The following is a 20,597-nucleotide window of genomic DNA, read 5'->3' as shown; positions in this document are numbered from 1 at the left end:
AGTCGAGAATGTATCCTCTTAAAAACAGTTGATTCCTAATAAATGGAAAACACAAACTAAAGAATGAAGCTTGCATAAAGCAGGTTTCAATAAAGCATGTCCTTGAAGCTGACAGCAAAGTCACACAACCGGGAAGTGCTGGAGTGATTTCAAGTCATAAAGCTGGGTCTTTGCACACCTGAAAGACGTCCCAAGGCAGATCTCTGCCTCTTGTTTTCAGTGTTCTGTCACTTTTAGTCTATACTCTCATCCTTGGATTTTTCATTCTGCCATTTATCCATTTGTTTAACTGATTATATTGTGTATCTACCCTGTGCCAAGCACTATGCTGAGATGTGGGTGAATCTTTGAAAAAGAGCATCTCAGCCCTCCAGCTTACCACCTAGAGGGCAGAAAAATGTAACTAAATAGTCCACCCCAATACATGATATTCACAGAGGGCAAAGAAAGTATTGAGAAAGTACCCATCATAGACTGTTTGAGGAAAGCTTCAAGGAAAAGATTACATCTGAAAGAGAAATAAAGGAGGGTGATTTCGCCAGAGGAAAGGGGTGTGGGTAGCAGGACATATCAGGCCCTAAGGACCTCATGGGTAAAAAAAAAGAACAAAGCAAAATACTTGCTTTTTTTTTTTTTTTTTTTTTTTTTGAGAAAAGTATGAGCCACTTGGAGTAGCTTGAGAGAGAATGGCAAAAATGAAGGTGAGGTGGTAGCAGAGGTACTAGACCATTACTATCCTCATCCTCTTCATCAACATCATCCTCTTCATCAACATCATCCTCAAAGAAACTAACATAATTGGAAGCTTACTGTGCACCAACCACTGTTCTAAACAGTTTTCGAGTTTCAAATCATTTATTGCAAATCTCTAGGCACAATTAAGAACCTTTTAAAGGAACCAGTTTCACACACTGTGTAATATGTTAATATGCCCCTGAATAATGCTTAAAGTTTGTCCTGTAAAAACAAAATTAATCACACCCATTAGGACGGCTACTATCAAAAAATCCAGAAAATACCAAGCGTTTGCAAAGATGTGGAAACATCAGATTTTGTGCACTGTTGGTGGGAATGTAAAATGGCACAGCCACTGTGGAAAACAGCATGGCAGTTTCTAAAAAAATTAAAAATAAAATTACCAAATGATCCAGCAATTTGTTCTGGGTATATACCCAAGATATTTTAAACACACCTGTGTTCGTAGAAGCATTATTCACAATAGCCCAAAGGTGAAAGCAACCCAAGCCCCTGTTAATTGATAAATGGATAACCAAAATGTGCTATACATACAATGGAATATTATTTTGTGTTAGAAAGAAAGTAAATGCTTACATATGCCACAACATGGATGAACCTAGAAGACATTACTCTGGATGAAACAAGCCAGACACAAAAAGACAGATACTATATGATTCCATTTATATGAAGTGCTTTGCTTGGAGTAGTCAAATTCATACAGACAGAAAGTAGAATTGTGGTTGTCAGGAGTTGAGGGGAAGAATGAGGTGTTTTTATTGAAATTGGGTATAGAATTTTTACTTTATAAGATGAAAAAATTGTGGAGCTGGATGGTGATGACTGTTGAACAGTATTACGAATGCATTTAATATCACCAAACTGTACACTTAAAAAAGGTTCCCAGGGTAAATTTTGATATATGTATTTTACTTCAATGAAGAAGTAGAAAAAAGAATAAAAACGAATTTAATGGAATAAAAAAAGCCAGCTTTTTATTTTAATGAATCACACTGGTATCTACAGGAAGAATAGATTTAAAGAAGGAGAACCTGAAAACTGGGAAGCCAGCCTAAAGGCAGCTAAAATAGTTGATGCAAAAGAGTAATAATTCCATAGTTAGGGCATATGAGAATAGAGAGGAAGGAGGAGATTCAGGAAATATTTATGAAATAAAATTTTGGATCTGATTATTGGATTTTGGAAGGTAACGGGAAGAAGATAAGAACAACTGGATTGACTCTCAGGTTAATAGCTTAGCAGTCCAGGTTAGCGGTGTTACTGCTAATTGAAAAAGAAAATACCAGAGGGTAGGTTGCTGTGTTCTGATTTAGATGACTTAAGTTTGAGTGACTGAGGACATCCAGATGAAGATGTACCACAGATCATGCAATCTAGAAGTTGACAAGAAAGTGACCCACCTACAGGTCATCACTGATGCCATAAGTCCAGTGAAATATCGTGAAACACCAATAATAAAAGAGTGGAGAGGGAAATGGGAGACCAAAAAGGAGAAGGCCTATGGCACGCATGGAGAACAGAATAAAAAATGACAGTGATTGAAATGCGGAAAAACGATCTGGTGGGCTGAGGATGAAAACATACCCGTTTGATTTGACAAAATAAAAAAAGAAAATCATTGGGCATTTTACAGAGAGCAGCACCAGGAAACAAAGGAGGGGTCAAATGTCAGATTGCAGTCAGTAGTTAATGAATGAATTAGAGGGGAAGTCAAGAGTGAATGGGATGCAGGTAAGAGACTGGAAAGTGAGCAAGAGCACAGTGTCAAGTGTTCTATTTGTATGGTGGTTGAGCCTTGAGAAAGGAAAATGGTAGAGTAGAAGGAAGCAACTGGAAGGAAAAGTTGGAAATCCAAGAAAGGGAATCATCTACAAAGCAGCTTCCCAGAGCTGAAGGTAGGAGGGTTAAGGTCAAGGCACATATGGAAGAATCAGCCATGAACGTGAGGAGGGAAATCGCACATTCTAAGGCTGAAAGAAAAGGAAGAAAGAATAGAAGCAGATAAGAATAGATATGTAGGTCGTCAAGGAAGACCACTGAAAATATTTATTTCTGCTGGTCTCCAAAGTAAGGTGATCAGCTGAGAAGAGTTTGATAAGGTGGCTGCAGGGAGTGGTAAAGGTTTGAAGAAGTCATGAAGGAACGAGAAACAGCTGGCAAAGGACGGATGGGAAGTGAGAAGGCTCAGCAGGGTTTGGGTTGGTGCTGAGTTTCCCAGGTTTAGAAGCTGAGACAATGCACTGCAAATCGGTTTCAAGGCTGGCATCTTGCTGGGTGGGAAGGCAGAGGAGTAGAACGTTTTTGGCTCCTCTTTTTTCCATCCATACTCTCCCAAGGTGTCCATTACTTTGATTTAGCTGAGTAATTTAATAAGATAGAAGACAGCTACAATTTGGTCACATGGAGTACTGGGAATACAGTACGTGATTATGAAACTGCCTGACAATCCTAGGATTCAAAGGCTGACTCCTCCACATATTATTAACCACCTGATCCTGGGGCAAGGTAGGTAATCACTTTGAACATCTGTTTAATCATTTGTAAAAGAATTATAAGCTTTACATAAGCTTGTATCTATACAGCCCCTGGTTCATCAAAGGCATGAGAAAATTCCAGTTTCTCTTTCCTTTATCAACGCCTCACAAGAGAATATTCTTTGTCAGACTGGACCCAGAGGAATACAAACCTGAGGAATTTCTTTCTTATTGTTGAATTTCCATTGCAGCAGAACAATTCACTTGCAAAAATAAAGACCTATCCTGGGCCAACTTGATTGAGCCCTGGAGAGTCGGGGTATTTCTTTCATAAAGTAATCCTTACCCCAAACTTCCATTTTTTTTCAGGGTCTTAATTCAGTATGAATGAGCGTCTGCATGACTTAACACCACCATACAATATACCATTATATCCACTCTTCGTTTTCCAAGGAGGCACAAACTGAATTAAGTTCATGTAATATCACCACTCCAAACCTCTGGCTTAAACAGGGAGCTTGACATTCTTAGAGATTATTTTACTCACATTTTTAATAAACCAGAGCTTCAAATATTGAAGGGTAGGTAAGCCACTCTGAAGCAAAACTTTAAACAAAAATAAGTCCTCACGTTAATTACATAATAAAAATCTTCTGTACTCACCTTCAGCATCCATCATTTCCCAATGTCAGCCATTGGTAGCGTGAAGGAGGACATGACTAATATTTTCATGAATAAACCAAACTGTTTCTTTCGATTAGTGCCACTGAAAGTATCCCAAGTTTTTTCTCTCCTGCTGTTTGTATTGAAACAAATCATCTTGTGGATTCCCCTCAGCTGTGTGATCTATCCCCATGTGAGTCACGTCTATTTCTTCAAATGCTCTGAGTGCTGTGTTGACCAAGGAAAAGAACAAAATCCATTTGGTATTCTTTTTCCTGCCCTTCTTGTCACTGCTACCTGCTACAGTCATGGATACTCTGTTCTCATTTGCTTTTTGGTGCCTGGCTTGAGTTCCTGATACCACTAGGTGCTCAGAAGAAAAAGCCTTTATTGAATTGAAATCCTGACCTGGTTCAGCAGGGAGGAAGGGGAAAACAAAAGAGGTTTTCACTGTTGCAGAGGGACAGTTGTAGAGGGACAATACTACCCATTGTTAAGAGGAAGTAAACGGTGTTAATCAGGGTGCCAAGAGTCAAGGAAGAATTAAGTGAGATAATTGAAAATATATAAAAACAATATATATCAAAGGACCTTTAAACTCTCCATTTCCATACAAATATTGGCAGTCTTTGTAAAGGTGGAATTATGTATGGGATAAGGGTGGCACTTGGTAGCTTAAAGAAAGCACCTAGGATGTAGCAGTTTCTATGCTGAACATTGAGGATGTGTCAGTGTATCAAACACAGTCTCAGCTGTTTGGTGGACTATAATTTAGCATTGTCCTTATGTCATCTTTCCGTTGCTCTCTGATCCTGGACTTTACTATGACATCAGTCTGGAGAGGTGGGGACAGTGCCCATCCTAGAGCTGGAGGCTTGGCACAATGAAGAGGTCAGTGTCTTTTGCTTTTGTCCCATTTGTGAATCCTTCTGCTTGTTGATCTGTCCCAGGGTTGTGCCTGGTGGATTTACTGTCATCCATGCAGAAACAACTCAGAGCATTTTTTCCAACCTGTTGCAGTGATGTAGAACAATAAATGGCGGCAACTAGGAAAGGGAGAAGAGGACCTAGGAAGAGGAGAGAGGGCATATGAAGCAGAGCTGTGGAGAGGGGAGCCGTGGTGCTAATTAGAGCAGACGAGCCTTGTGCATGGTAACTAGAAGAGCCCTGAAGGTTTGTCTCATCAAATCCCTCCATCGATGAGATTGGTAAATCAAGGTTCGAGACAGGAAGTAACTCACCCAGAGCCTCACATCACACTCACCAAATGGCCAATTTCTTTTTACCTGACCATTAAATGGTGATACTTCTTTTGATATTTTTCACCTTAAGTGGAGCTCCAACCATCTTGTATAACACAGTGGTTAAGAACAAGGGTGTTAGTGCCAGGCTGTCTGAGTTCAAATCCCAGTTCTGCTTCTTAGTACCTGAGTGATCTTAGGGAAACACTTAACCTATTTGCATCTCAGTTTCTTCACTGCAGAAAAGAGATTGTCTCTGTGCTTTTAGAACAAAATGTGTTAAAACATATAAAACCATAGAACAGTGTGCCTAGAATGCAATATGTGCTATGTAAGAGTTTGCTATCTACATATGGGTAGATATGTGTAATTGTTGTCAAGTCATCCCTCAAATATTACTCAAATTAAGCAAGCAAATTTAATAAACAATTTATTTTCTCCTCATTTATTACTCAACTGTTCTCTTTTATCTGTTCTAAATGTTCATTCTGTTAAAGTGGTGTGTTTATTAAATACACTTCAGGAAGTGGGCTGGGTTTATATATACAAATCCATTCAACAAATAGATTTTTATCAAGGTTGGAGGAATGCCATCCCCCAGAACACGTCTGCATTAACACCTACTTAGGACAGTATTAACAACTCAAAAAGTTTGTCCCCAAAGAAGTGCTGACTCAAGACAGGGAATGCCAATGAAATTAGGATGAAAGCTGGGCTTCCGAGCTCTCTGGAAAGCAATATACATTCTTACTGTAGTCACATGTTTTCCTCTTGCAGGACAAGTTGAGTTTCACTTTAGCTTCATTGAAAGACAGAGAGAATCAACAGAAATCGCTAAATCAAGTGAAGTATCTCTTTTTATTTTCAGCCATTCAAGTTGAGGGCAATGTATTCTCTCTCTTCCCTGCTGGAGGCACAAAATGGCCCTCACTGCTGCTTGAGGGGAAAGAGGGAGTAAAAGGAAGGCAGGCCCCAGGTCCTGCATAGGTGCACCTTAAGTGGAGCTCTAACCATCTTGTATAATACAGTGGTTAAGAATAAGGGTGTTAGCACCAGACTGTCTGAGTTCAAATCCCTCCTCTCCATCAGGTGTCCCTGAGAGCTCCTCTCCTTCAGGTGTCCCTGAGAGCTGCTTTGTCTTGCACTCCCAGGGTGACACTTGGCTGGGAAATTCAGTTACCGTGATAATGGAGGGAGTGTTCCGGATTGAGAAATGTCAAGTGGTAATAATAAGAACTGACATGTATTGACTACTGACTCTGCCAGGCAGTGTTCTCAGTCATTCACATACATAAACTCATGTCACCTTTACAACAACCCTCTGAGGGGCTACTATAAGTATTCCCATTTTGCAGAAGAAGAAATTGAGAGCCAGGATGTTAAGAAAATGAGTTCAAAGCCACACTGCTAGGAAACGGTAGAACTAGAATTCAAACCCAGACCAATGGACTCTGGAGTCCATCTTATAAATTAGTTGATCCTCAAAGTATGACATAAGGACTGGTGCTGTCCCCATGACCTGTTAGCAATGTGTGATGGGATAATATAGAAACTTAGAATAAGCAGTAGAAAATTTTTATAGCAATTTGCAATTATCCTGGCATCCAAGACTGTGACCACTAGATTCATCTCAGTGAATATGGTATAGGGCCATTCTCGTGTGTGAAACTCACATAATGAGGTACATGGGGTGTAGGCCACATGTTAATCATGCACAGTAGGATGACATTGTCCATGAGCGATTGGAAATTTTAAAACGAGTCCTTCAGCAGAGATGGTTTTGCTTTAAAACATCATGCTATACAGCCCGCAAAAACTCAGCCCTTGCCATGGATGCAGTGAAGCAGTTAGGCATAAATGCATGTAGTGAAAGGAGCATTGAATCGGGAATCAGAAGGTAAATGATGGGCATGATCAATAATGAGATGATATGGCATGTTAGAAGTTAATAAGTGCCATGGAAAAAACTTACAGAGAAGGGCAGGGAAAACAAATCAGGAGACAAGGAGGGGCGTGTAGTGTTCAGCAGGGAAGTCGTTAGGACAGTGTGTGATCATTTCCCCCAGGCAGATAAGCCTCTTGGTAAATGTTTAATTTTGCCTTGACTTCTCCCTGCCTTTCCCTATCATACGTCCTGGCTCTCCTATTTTCTTTCTGAATCAAAGCATAATAGGCAATTCATTCTGTGCTGACCAGGAAAGCCCAGTCCATCCTAATATGTGCTCCAAAGCTAAATTATGGGTTTGGAACAGATGGTCTCCAAGATCTCTTCCAGTTCTGAAACCCTATGACTCTGGCTAAAAGAGCTATGATATGTTACTCTCAAGGGACTAAACTTTTATGTCAGAGAGGTTATTTTGATGTGATTCATTCGTTCATCCATTCATTTGCTTAATGTACACTTATTGATCACCTTTTATGAATCAGGCACCGCCTTACGCCCTGATGTTGCGGAGACACATGAAGTACAGACTTTGCCACTGAGAATTTCAGAGTTCGGCGAGAGAGCCAGACATTTAAATAAAAATGACACCGCCTCTTAAGTGCTACAATAGATGTCTGTACAGAGTATTGTAAGAATACAGAGGAGGGAGCATTTATTCCTCTGGGTGGCGGGAAAGTGATCATCAAGGCAAGATTGAGAGGTTGTAACATGTACTCCAGGTTTTGAAGGATGAAGAGTTGACCTTCTTGACTAGGGAGGAGAAAAGCCAGTTCAGGCAGGGAAGTAGATGTGAAAACATCACAATGGGTGACATATTTAGGGAATAGATTAGTAGCTTAGTCTGCTTGAAAGGTAGTATGCAAATACAGATCCTGACTGGTGAGAAAGTGACAGGGCCAGATATGAGACAAGGCTAAAAATATTTGTTTTTGTTTTTTGTGGTTGTGTTGTGAATATGTTTTTTCCCCAGGATGTGATTTAGGACACACACACACACACACACACAGGTGTGCACAAAGTCACCATTGTCCCTCTTCAGTCTCCAGATCCTCATTTATTACAAGGTGTAGGATCCCTTGATCATTAAACTGTAACCTCCATTAGTAGTTCACCATTAGCCTCCCAGAGCATAGTTGACTGCTGGCAACATATAAGCACTCGAGTTTTGTGAATTAATAAATGGATCAATCAATAAATGAATTAATCAATTACCACTAATATTTATATCTCTGTTACTTCTATAATCTTTTATTTTTCTGTTTACAGTTTTGAATGAACCATTTGTTTGCATCCCCCTGACAAAGGAATATTTGTGGGTTGATCATATCTAAGAATATACTTACATTTTTTGTTTTAAATAGGCCTGCAGATGTCAGAGCATTCAGGAGTCATTGGTGGGGGACCAGAGCAGAAAATAAAGGAGGGGAAAAAAAAAAAAAACAGAGAAAATCTTGACTTTCAAATTGTTTTTGGTGATGGAGGACCAGCTGTCTGTTATTCATTATTTTTTCCCCACTTCCATATCTATGGATTAGAATTGAATATATTTTTCTAAGACATTACTTCTGCAGTGATCACGTTTGGATTTTATCTCTGTCATACTCACAAAAATAGAAATGGGCTCTAGAGTAAGGCACAGCAATCTCCTTCTTGGCATGAACGGCTTATAGTAAGTTTCAAAAAGTGCTCAATTTTCAAAAGCACGTTCTAGATGCTCCTCACTCCCAGAAATGACTTCATCCTCTTAGATGGCAATTTTTGTAGTACTCTTTTTATGAAATTTTTTTAACATAAAGAAGGTAGAACAAGTAGTCCAGTGAACCTTCATGTATCAGTCACTCAGCTTCAAAGATAATCAACATTTTGCCAGCATCACCTCCTACATATTAGCACCTTCCCTCAATTTTGTTTGCCTGTTTCTTTGCTTGCTGGATTTCCTTAAAGCAAATCCCAGATGTCATGTAATTTCATATGTAAATGCTTGGTATGAATTTCTGAGTGATAATGTCATGTTTTCTTTGCATAGCTTCCCCAGCACCATGACAGTAATGCACCTAACAGAATTAACAGCAATCTCTTAATTTTGTCTTACATACAGTTCATATTCAAATGTTCCTGATTATCTAGAAGACATCTTTTACAGTTGGTTTATGCATATCAAAACTAAGCAAGACCCACCCATTGCATTTTAACATAGCAATTTTAGGCTGTTTATTTGAGATATTTACTTTTTTCCCCCTTATCTAAAAGCTAAGAGGCTGAAATATGCAAGGAAAGGGGAAATAAAAGCTGCCAAAGCACAGCCTGCTGCAACAGCACCATTTTTTTAATAAAGATTTTCACTCAATGCCTGCTGGTGGCAATCCATAATATGCAAATAGGAAATGGAGTCAATATGTCTTAAGCACAAGACTTCACATTCTTCCTTCTAGGAATACAAATCAAGGGAGACACACTCAGGTGAATACTCAAAAGGGGATCACTATGATCATCTCTTTTACTCTGGATTCATTTCTATTTTCCTTGATAACTATTATAAAAATAATGCCATCTTATATTCTCATATAGTGCTTTAGTGTTTACATGGTATTCCCATATCGATTCAATTTACTATAATATATACCAATAGTTCACTATGAAAAATACTTCATCTCATGGTATTCTTCAACTGAGCCAGTGAAGGAAGACAGAGCAAATATAATCTTCCCTTTTCTACAGATGTGGGGAAAGGCTCAGGAACAAGCAACTAAGGCCTCACAGCAAGTTGGTGGGGTGGAACATTTGATTCCAGTTCAAGCGATATCAAGAACAAAAACCTTTCGATCAAATACACTGTGTCTTAATTTAGTGTAGAAAAGCTCAGGACCAACCTCCTGCAAAACACACTTCAGCCAGCTGCTGGATGGTGAAATGTTATTTATTTCCTTTAGGACATCATCCAACTTTGGTATCACTCTATGTACCCATTACTGAACAAAGCCTTGTCCCCATATACCCTTTCCAGGGTCAACGTGCCAGGTGCCTTCCCCAATCCCAAATTACCATTGAAAGCACTGTAAATGCTTAATTTTTTAGCAATTTATCCCACAAATCCAAAGGGGAAATTTGTACAAATTAGGTTAAAGCACTCATGGTAGAGCTATCTAATGCTTATTCATATTCAGTTTTGTTCCATTTCTGTGAACATGGAAGAATTATACTTTCCCATTCCCCTTATAGTTGGGCAAGGCCATGTGACTATCCTTCTCAATGATTCTGGAGAGAAGTATTAGATGTTCTTCCTATCACCCCAATTAAAATCTAACATAAGACCCTCCAGCATGTTCTTCCTCTGCATCAGTGAGTGTGAAGGTGGCTTTGTATTAAAATGACAGCAGCAAAAATCAAAGCACCCTGGGATCATGAAGTACAAAGGATTGTAACTCTAGGGTCACCTTGGACCTGCAGTATATGACAGGTGAGCGGAAAATAAGCTTTTGGTTAAATCACTAAAATGTATGCTTTTCTTATCACTGCAGTCTAATGTAACCTATCTTCATTAGTACAGGACTCATTCTTCAAGGCACTTTACTTGTTATCGGCTGAAAAAGTGTCATTAAAGACCGTACCATTCAACAATGACTATGAGACATAGAGTGGCCCCTAGAGTTGAGTAGTACATAGTGGCGAATCATAAGCAACAACCCTATCAGCAATTTTACTAAGTGATATCTTCGGAAAATATTCACTTATTTACCCATTTAACAATAATTAATTGAGCACTTACTATGCACCAGGCATAGCTTCGGGCTGAAGTTACAGTTGAGTATAAGGCAGTTATGATCTTTGACCTCATGAACTTTAAACTCTATGCAGATGAAAAGATAATTAGAAATACAATTTAAATATGCGGTTTAAAGATCTTGCTTTGGGATCATATAACAAGAGAACTTAATCAGTTTATCCCAAAGATTATAGAAATCTTCCATCCAAGGAAGACCTACTTGAGTTGGGATTTAAAGTTTAGTGAAGAGAAGATTGAACTCAGAAAGGATGGAGAATCCAGCCAGAAAGAGAGCACAGCATATGGGAAAGTTCAGTTTAGTTTATGCAGAGGGAGAAAAGAACCAGGGTATCTGGAGTGTAGGAGGTAGACTGAAGGCAAAAACCCATGAGGGTGGTAAGAGATGAGTTTTGAAAGGAATAAGGGAGTGAGACTGTGCAGAGAGCAATGCAGATCAGTTAAAAATGTGGGTTTTACCATAAAGACAATGGGAAGCCAATGAAGTGCTTTAATTTTCATAATGATATGAAATGTTAACCTTGCTGCCATAGATAATAAAATGGAGACACCAAAAGAGGAAGCAAGAACCATTTGAAAAGTCATAGTAGTAATCCAGATGAAATAGAAATGGTGGCCGGGCGTGGTGGCTCACACCTGTAATCCCAGCACTTTGGTGAGGCCAAGATGGATGGATCATCTGAGTTGGAGACCAGCCTGACCAACATGGAGAAACCCCATCTCTACTAAAAAGACAAAATTAGCCAGGCATGATGGGGCATGCCTGTAATGTCAGCTACTCGGAAGGTTGAGGCAGGAGAATTGCTTGAACCTGGGAGACAGAGGTTGTGGTGAGCTGAGATCATGCCACTTGCACTCCAGCCTGGGTAACAAGAGAGAAACTCCATCTCAAAAAAAAAAAAAAAAAAAGAAAGAAAAGAAAAAGAAATAGTAAGTTAAGTTAGAAATGAAGAGAAGTAAAATTATTTGAGAAACATTTAGGAGAAAGAGATAGGGTGATGAATACTCCCTGCATGCCTGGGACAGGGGGATTGCATGCCTGCTAAAACTTGGATAATTCTGGGCAAACCAGGAAGAGTTTGTCAGCCTATATAGACACAAGTGAGCTGATGGTTGGCTAGGCATGAGGATTGAGGAAGAGGATGGAGTCAACTTGGATATTGAATGAATGGTGGTGCCATTTACTAAGATAAAAGACTTGGAATAAAAAGCAGCTATGAGAGAAAAGAGATGATTTAAAATGAGTTTAAGATATATAACCATGTGGAAATGTCAAATAGTTTAAAACATGGGTAATTCTGATGTACTATTATTAATTATAGATAGCATTTGAATACCTTCTTTGTGCAAGGAACTGTTATAGCCTCCTGGCACATTATATGAACTAAATATTTGTGTCCCTTCAAAATTGCTATGCGGAATTCCTAACTCCCAATGTGATGGTATGATAAGATGGAGACTTTGGGAAGTAATTACATCATGAGGGTGGAGCCACCAAAAACAGGATTAGTGCCCTTATAAAAAGGCACCAAAGAGCTTGCATATTCTACCTCTACTCTCCACCATGTGAGGATACAAAGAGAGGATGGCCATCTGCAAAACAGCAAGTGAGCTTTTTCCAGGTGCCAGAACTGCTGGTCTTTCATCTTAGATTTCTCAGCCCCCCAGAATGGTGAGAAATAAATTTCTGGTGTTTAAATCACCCAGTCTATGGTAGCCTGTTAGAGGAGCCCAAACTAATACAACATAGTTCGACTTTATTATTCCTTTCAGTAGCCAAGAGTGTGAAACTACATTTCACAACAGAGGCAAATAAGTTACTCTAGTTAAACACTACTTAAAAATGATGGAGCTGGAAGTGAAACACAAATTAACCTGGATTTAAATGTAACCATTCCTGTTTTCTAGTTATGTGACCCCAAGGTCAAGACTCAGGGAATTTGGCCAACTGAAGCAGAGCAGATCCAGGCCAGGTAACACCTTCAGCCTCGTTCACTCCCATTTTGTCTTTGCTGTGCTGCCCTGGGCTACAGTTTTCCCAAACACACCAAGCACAGTCTTCTTCATTGACTTCATGTTAGTATCCTTCACCTTGAATACTTTCCTCCCACTTATCTGTACAATTGCTCCCTGAGATCAGTGGGTCTCTGCTTACCTGTCACCTCCTCAAAGGGGGTCTCCCTTCACTTACTTGTTTATTTTGTGTATATAATTTATACATTTATTTTTGTCTCCATTGTGTAGACTTAAAGTTCCTTGAGATCATAAAGTTTCTGTGTCTTGTTTATTTCTGTATTTCTACCACCTTACCTAAAATAATCTGGCACATAGTAGCTACTCAATATATTTTTGTTAAATTGAATAAATATTCACAGGTAGCTAGAACTGGGGCCCCAAGGAACTAGTCTCCGAAGACACGAGGATTCCGATGCAGGGGAAAAAAAGGGGAGCTAGGTGCCTACAACCAAAATATAAATTAGAACTTAATCTCAGACTAAGGTGGAGGCCCAGTTACTGGGACTGAAGACAAAAGTAAGGGTGAAGCAAGAGAAAGTTGCTTCTGTATCCCCAGAAGGACTAATCTGGGGCTTTTAAAAACCCCTTGAATAGCGATAACATTGGTGCAAAAGCCTGAGACTGAGCAGAGCTTTTGGATGAAAGACAAGAGTCTTCATTAGTGCTAAGAAGCCTGGCAGAAACAGGACACTTTCAGTCCATTACGAGACAGAATGTGAAACATGAAAAACATCTTTAACTTTCTTCAAATGCGGGCATCTATGACTCAATCTTGTAGTATTTCGTTTATTTGGTAAATAAGATATAAACATTTTACTGGAAGAGCCCAGTAGAACAGTGTGTAAAAATAACAGAAAGCACTCAGCTCCTTTAATTGTGCATCTTAATGTGGCATAAGGACATTTGTCACTCCAATGCACTTCCCTTGGTGCCCACCCCAGTTGTTTCAGGAAGTCCGGTCAATCTTATGGGAAATCAAGCAGTGGTAAGATTCTATAGTCATCCTAGTCTAGACTCCAATATTGATCACAGAACAGACAAATTGGAAGAATGAGGTAGAGTGGGCTTCTTGTGTCTTCGACATAAGTGCAAATACTCAGTGGAGAATGACCTTTAACAAATGCAAATCTGTTTTATAAAGCATCACATCTGTGACTGTTTTCAGAGTGTGCGCTAATGGTCAGCTAGATGCCTCCTTCTCAGCTTCCTCTGATTCACTTAGGAAAACTCCTGAGAGCCCGCTGAAGAGTTTTATATGTTTCTCATTGATGTTTGCTTTTCAAATGTTCGTCAAGGTCAGGCATTTGTGTTACTCTTATTAAATTTTCAAAGATTTGAGAAGTGAAAATGGTCTACAATAAATGACAAAAATAGAGACTTCTAAAGACTGTATGTGTATCCCTTTTGCTGATGAGAAAAGAGAGAAATGAAAAAACAGAAGGCTAATATGTGATAAAGTCAAGCCCTGTATCTATTCCTAGAAAATTTGTGATGAAATAGGTGTTTAGTGTACCATTAACAGAAAGGTTCCTAGGGTCCTTACTACTGATACACGGTATTTCTTGGTAATTCCTACTCCCAGGAAAAGCAGTTCATTTTTTTCAGGCTCTTCTGTTGAGATTGCAGCTTAGGAATAGTTAATGTCTATCTTACAACGAGGTTACAGTCTGTGTTAATTTCCTATTGTTGCTCTAACAAATCGCCACAAATCTAGTGACCTAAAACAACACAAATTTGTTATCTTAGAGTTCTGAGGATCAGAAGTTTAACCCACAAATATTTGTACTATTTCCTTTATTTGGTAAATAAGATATTAACATTTTGTTGGAAGACCTCAGTACAATAGCATGTAAAAATAACAGGAAGCACTGAGCTCTGTTGTTAATTGTGCATCTTAATGTGGCATAAGGACATTTATCACTCTGTTGCACTTCCCTCAGTGCCCACTCTACATGTTTCAGGAGTCCCAGATGGGCTAAAATCAAGCTGTCAGGAGGGCGGCGCTGGTTCCTTCCTGGAAGCTGTAGGGAAGAATCAATTTCCTCGCCTTTTCAAGCTGCAAGAGGTCGCCACATTCCTCCCTCTTAGTGGCCTTCCTCCACTTTCAAGCCAGAAATGCTGGATTTACCACATATTAGCCTTCTGTTTTTAAGTTGCTCTGTTTTCTCATCAGCGAAAGGAGAATAATAATCATGTTCTTTGCAGCATCTTTACATTCCAATACAAGGAAAGAAACAATGTATTCTTCTTCTTTTTTTTTTTTTTTGTTTTGTTTTAATATCCTGACTACCCTTATTGACGTAATTTGTGTTTATCAGCTCATTAAAATCTATGTTTCAAATTCCTTGGATTTTTCCCAAGTTCCAGACTGGTAAAAGTATTTTTGCATACACATTTGATTCTTACATTAGATGCTTAATATCTATAAACTTGAAATTCGTTTTGCATGGGTTTATGACTTTTCTACTTTTCAAGGCCAAAGTCATATATTAAAATGCAAACTATTCAAAAGTAAATAGTTGTCAAGAATGTGGTTTCTGAGATAGATCTTACAGACAATTCAGACTATATTATGATTTCTTTGAAAACAGAAAGTAGTGTATTATACTGAATTCTGGTATAAGGTGCACAGGAAACATTACATACAATCCTTTATTTTCATAAGGTAAACACCAAAGTATTTCACACGTATATTATAACCATATCTGGTTTAAAATTCACAAAATGACTACACATAAATATGGAATACAAAAAAAGTCTAACATATGAGGGAAAAACATGTCTTATACATTGTAATATAATTGTTTACAATCTAGCATAAAGGAAGATGCAGCTTGTTAAAAAATTCAATCCATATATAATTATAGAAAAAAATTAGTCAAGCCACCTAATACAACCAATTTCACAGATACCACTCATTTAATATTATGTCCAAAACTTTCCATGTAAGTGTCTACATATTAGTTAGAATAATGACCACAAGGATCTCCAAACTACAAAACATTAGCAAGTAAATGTAAATCACACATTTCTCTTTGAAAGAATGAAGCTTGACTATGAATTAAAAGGCAACAACTATGAACTAACTTTCTTTAAAATGGCTTAAATTGGCTAATCTAGAGCAATGCACGTTTTCCCAGCTATACATGCAAACTATATTGTTTGGTAAAAATGACTCTGTTACTTAAAAAAGCAGAAAAGATCCAAAACAACCAGAGCTCAGCCAAGCTGGCAAAACCACAGAGACACTGAAGCCAAGCAACTCCCAAGAAGATAAGGACTAAGATTAAAAATAAAATCTGGAGATTTAATCCCACATCAACATTCTGAATTTATGTTTATTGTTAATAATTTATATTATTCTTTTCTTTGGGTGAAAAAAATGTTTTAAAAAGAACCAATATGTTGGAATAAGCAATGTAACTTTGATCATTCTGCCATGTGACTACTAAAAAGGCTGCTGTTCTTTTAGCCCTACCACTTGGGAAGATAGAAAGCTCTTCCCACACACGGCCCAGAGAAGGTTGATTTCACAAGTTAGTGTGAGTTACACTGTTCTCATGCAATGGAGCTACTAAAATACATACAGTTGTTCTTATGAAAAATTACAAAACTAACAAATCTATTTTTCTCCAGAATTATAAAAGATAGAATCTATGAATCAGTAATCTAATGTGATCAGAGAAAGACAGCAAACTGAAATCAAACAGCACAGGCTGTCCATAATATAGTCCCCAGTCTATTTCCTGCACTCCTAATACTTTCTACTTGTCCTGAGGATGGAGCGTGTCAACACCTTAGAAAACCATTATGGTCTTTAAAACTGGGTAACGAATCACCCCTGTGGTTAGGGCAAATGTAACTTTGCGTATTGCTTACACACGGGAAAAAACCTGCTTCATTTTCCAGGATATTCTTTTAAGGATTACTTGACAGTGGTTCTTTTAAAGATACCAGAAAGTGTCAAATAAATAAATAAATAAATAACCAAAAAAAAAAAAAAAAAAAAAAACAAGGAAACAAACAAAAAAACTCTTTGGAATTCTCCCGGAATTCCAGAAAGATTATCTGGCAGTTCATTTCTCCACCCCGTCGAAAGTTTTCCCTTGAAAAATTACAATTGGCAACTTACATAAGGTTTAATTAACTTAAAATAAGGGAGGACTTCTCAATAATGTTTCCCCATTAGAAAACTGAAACGTTCAGGGATACTCAGTGCCAATAATTAAGTGACACATACCATACAAATTCAAAATTGGACACAGACATGTCACACCCAGAAAAGATTTTATACATTTCTAAGCTTGTGCTTTCACACTTTATAAGCAACGCAGGTTACTTTCATCTTCGGTTTTCATTTTTAGTGAGTAACATGCATGTTGTATGAGGGATGGTCATCAAACAGTCTCTCTTATGCACACTTTACTGTTTCATCAGAGCTGAAAAAGAAACACCCTTCTCTTTTTCTCTATGAAGGGCATCTCCACTTTGGAAAACAATTTTCTATGCACGTAAGTCTTGTTGAATTATGTAAAGAAATCATACAACTGAATAAAATTTTAGAGGTCCATCAGGAACTAGAAGAAGAAAACCATGATGTTGATGAGTCCAGCAGTTCCCTTCCCTACAACCACTGCTTCCAGGTGACTCTTCAACAGCACATAAGCAGCACAAACTTCAGACCCAGCAATCTGCTCTTCCTCATTTCCACCTTTCAAACAGGAGACGCACTTTTCTCTGTAATAAAGCAAATGATATTTCAGGGGATTGGACAGAGAGAGGCTCAGGACCTTGTGGCATAGGAAGTTCACCAGGTGGGGGGCGGGTCTGGCTTTGAGAAACAATGTATTCTTTTTTCACCTGGGTTAACGGGCAGTTCCTCAAATCTTGCCCTTGTGCTGCTCCTGCCTGCATGTCCTCCTGCCTACTGTCCTCTCTGCATGCTGTGCCTTTTCTGTTTGCCTTCTGCTTTTTACTTTTCCCCCTTATCTTGGAAGACTCTTCTGACATCTTAGTCAGATTTAAATGGCCTTTGTTAGTATTTCCATGTCACTAAAATCCAAGGTAATAATTGCTGTAAAATAGTTGGGCTTGTTTCTGTTTGCTCTGATGTATTTAATATTAGAAGAAAAATCTATAAATGAATATAAATAGCTGTAAAAGAGTAAAAATAAAAATTCAGTGGCTTAGCACATAGGCATATTTCTTACTCACCACATGATCCTATGAAGATCTGTGGCTCTCCTGGGTAGCTCTCGTCTAAAAAATGATACAGTGATCTCATCTCCTTTCAGCTTGTGATGCCGCCATTTTCAATATGCGGCCTTCACCATGACCACTGGAGGGGGAACAGAATGAGAGATTAGGCAAGGGATTGCATGATCAGGCCCTAAAATGGTGCACACCACTTCTATCCAGATTGCATTGTTCAGGAAGCAGTCAATGACCTCAGTTGAACTGCAAGACAGAATGGGAGATACTGTCTTCCTGTGTGTCCAGGAAGTAAAAACAGGATAGGTGAATATCTAACTAGTCTCTGCCAAAGCTGACTTGAAAAAAAGAGAAAAAAGAAAAAAAGATTTCATATTTCTTTTCTTTGTTTTCCATCTTCAAATAAGTTTTCATTTACAGATCGTGGTAATTACTGACTAGTTACCACATGCAATCCACAAAGCACTAATTTAGTTAATTTGATGAAAAATTGTGTCCTGCTGAGTCGTCATCTGAATCTCCTGTCTCTTTAGGAAATGGCCAAATATTGCACAGATTCTTTACAAATTCCACATTTGCTAGCTACTTTTAATCCGATTCAGTGTTTAAATGCCTCTTAAAGTTATGCCATAATTAGCTTGGGATTTGTAAGTGCAACACGGCTTTTTCCCATCTAAGATAGAATTCATAATATAAAATTGGAAGGGAACTGCCTCCTAGTATATGAGCAAACTGCAGCACTGCATCACATTTTAGACAAATACCCAAGGGTAGAAAAGGTTCTCTTGTTGAAAAGAGGAAAATTGGCACTTCCTATTTTGGAAAACATAATCAGGGATTCCATGCTGAGTCCAGTGTGAAAATGCTGCTATAGAATTACTTCACTTCTCGTTTTTGCTGACATGTGGGGGTACAAAGAGACTCCTTTTCACTTTGCTAAGAAGAAATTAAGTGGTTAGGGAGGGAGAATGCAAAGAACAGCCAGTGACAAATTGTATAGCTCAGTAGCCAAAGAGTCAAGGATTAGTGATGTTGACAGCTAGACAACACAGGACAATGACACTCATTAGGCACTTTCTGTGTCCAGGGACTAGTCTATGGCTGCAGAGATTTAAAATTGTATGCAGTTCCTAAAATTCTAGGGTCTTATGTATTAACACTCAGAAATCCAGCAAGTTATTTATGCCAAGTAATCTGTTTTCCTTTCAACTGGAAGCTTTAAGAATGTATGTGCTATTCGCCACCAAACGCTGACCTCTCTCTCTTTGATTCTCCCATAACAATGACAGATACTTTGGATGATGGCTGCCCCCATTCGCCTGCAACTCTGAGTGAGAACAACAGAGGAGTCTCTAGCCCATCCACCATAAAGCTGCATGTAAGCTAGGAAAAGGAAAAAAAAAACAACAACTAGTAGTCTTAAACCACTGAGATTTCAGGATTTTTTTGTTACCATAGCAAACAGTAACCTATTCCGGCTACATATTTACCCTGGAGAAAAGTGACTTTAGGTTAACTGGTAATCAGTAACACTTAAGGTTTAGTAGGCAGCACCTGCGTAAGATCTCCTTGATTAGCAAATAGTAAAAGCCAAATTACTGTGGCTCATACAAAAGAGGGAGGGTTGCCAGGTGCGGTGGCTCACGCCTGTAATCCCAGCACTTTGGGAGGCCGAGGTGGGTGGATCACCTGAAGTCAGGAGTTCAAGACCAGCCTGGTTAACATGGTGAAAACCCGTCTCTACTAATAACACAAAAATCAGCCGAATGTGGTAGTGGGCACCTGTAATCCCAGCTACTCTGGAGGCTGAGGCAGGAGAATCGCTTGAACCCGGGAGGCGAAGGTTGCAGTGAGCAGAGATTGTGCCACTGCACTCTAGCCTGGTGACCAAGTGAGACTCTGTCTCAAAATAAATAAACAAATTTAATAAATTAATTTAAAAATGGAGAAGGTTCACACACCTGGACCTCGATGCTAAAATGAGGCCCCTGAGAATCATATTGTTTCCTTTATTTTTTATAGCTTCATCCCACTATAGTGGTTTCATTCTCAAACACACTTTTCTAAGGTAGGCACAAGATGACTTTATGCTAATATAAAACCAGCTTAGCAAACTTCAGTGGAAAAAGAAAACCTCTTTCCTGATAGATTCAGAAAAAATCTCAGGTGTTGCCCTTACTGCCCTGTTTGGGATCATGAACTTGTCTCTATAACACGGGTGACCAAGGGATGCAGTTTTCTTACTCTCCAACTCTGGGTCATGTCCTCACCCAGGGAATCAGGATTGGGATTGTCTCTACTCAAACCGCACAGGCAGAGAGTAGGGGAAACACAAAGGAAAACTGAAATGCCAGTGTCAGGAGGATGAATAGATGCTTGGGAAACAATAAACATGATTGCCAAGATACATAAAGCCTAAATGAGAGCATGGAACGCTATTTTGTCTAAGTGTCTTTCAACTTCAATTGTCTATATCCCTGCTTTTCATTGCTTCAAAATGTATTCTAGTT

General features: G+C 38.7%; 1 long non-coding RNA gene across 1 annotated transcript in view; it reads right to left on the bottom strand.

Moving 5' to 3' along the window:
* LOC114680334 (uncharacterized) overlaps positions 1 to 4,294 on the bottom strand; it is a 64,247-nt gene extending 59,953 nt beyond the window's left edge. The window contains exon 1 of the long non-coding RNA XR_013396971.1: positions 3,894 to 4,294. This is a non-coding gene — a long non-coding RNA (uncharacterized LOC114680334). The remainder of the gene's footprint in view (positions 1 to 3,893) is intronic.
* Positions 4,295 to 20,597: the final 16,303 nt, after the last annotated feature.

This window comes from Macaca mulatta, chromosome 8 (assembly GCF_049350105.2).
Source record: "Macaca mulatta isolate MMU2019108-1 chromosome 8, T2T-MMU8v2.0, whole genome shotgun sequence".
In the NCBI taxonomy this organism is placed as follows: Eukaryota; Metazoa; Chordata; class Mammalia; order Primates; family Cercopithecidae; genus Macaca; species Macaca mulatta.
This window is presented reverse-complemented; position numbering and strand designations above follow the sequence as displayed.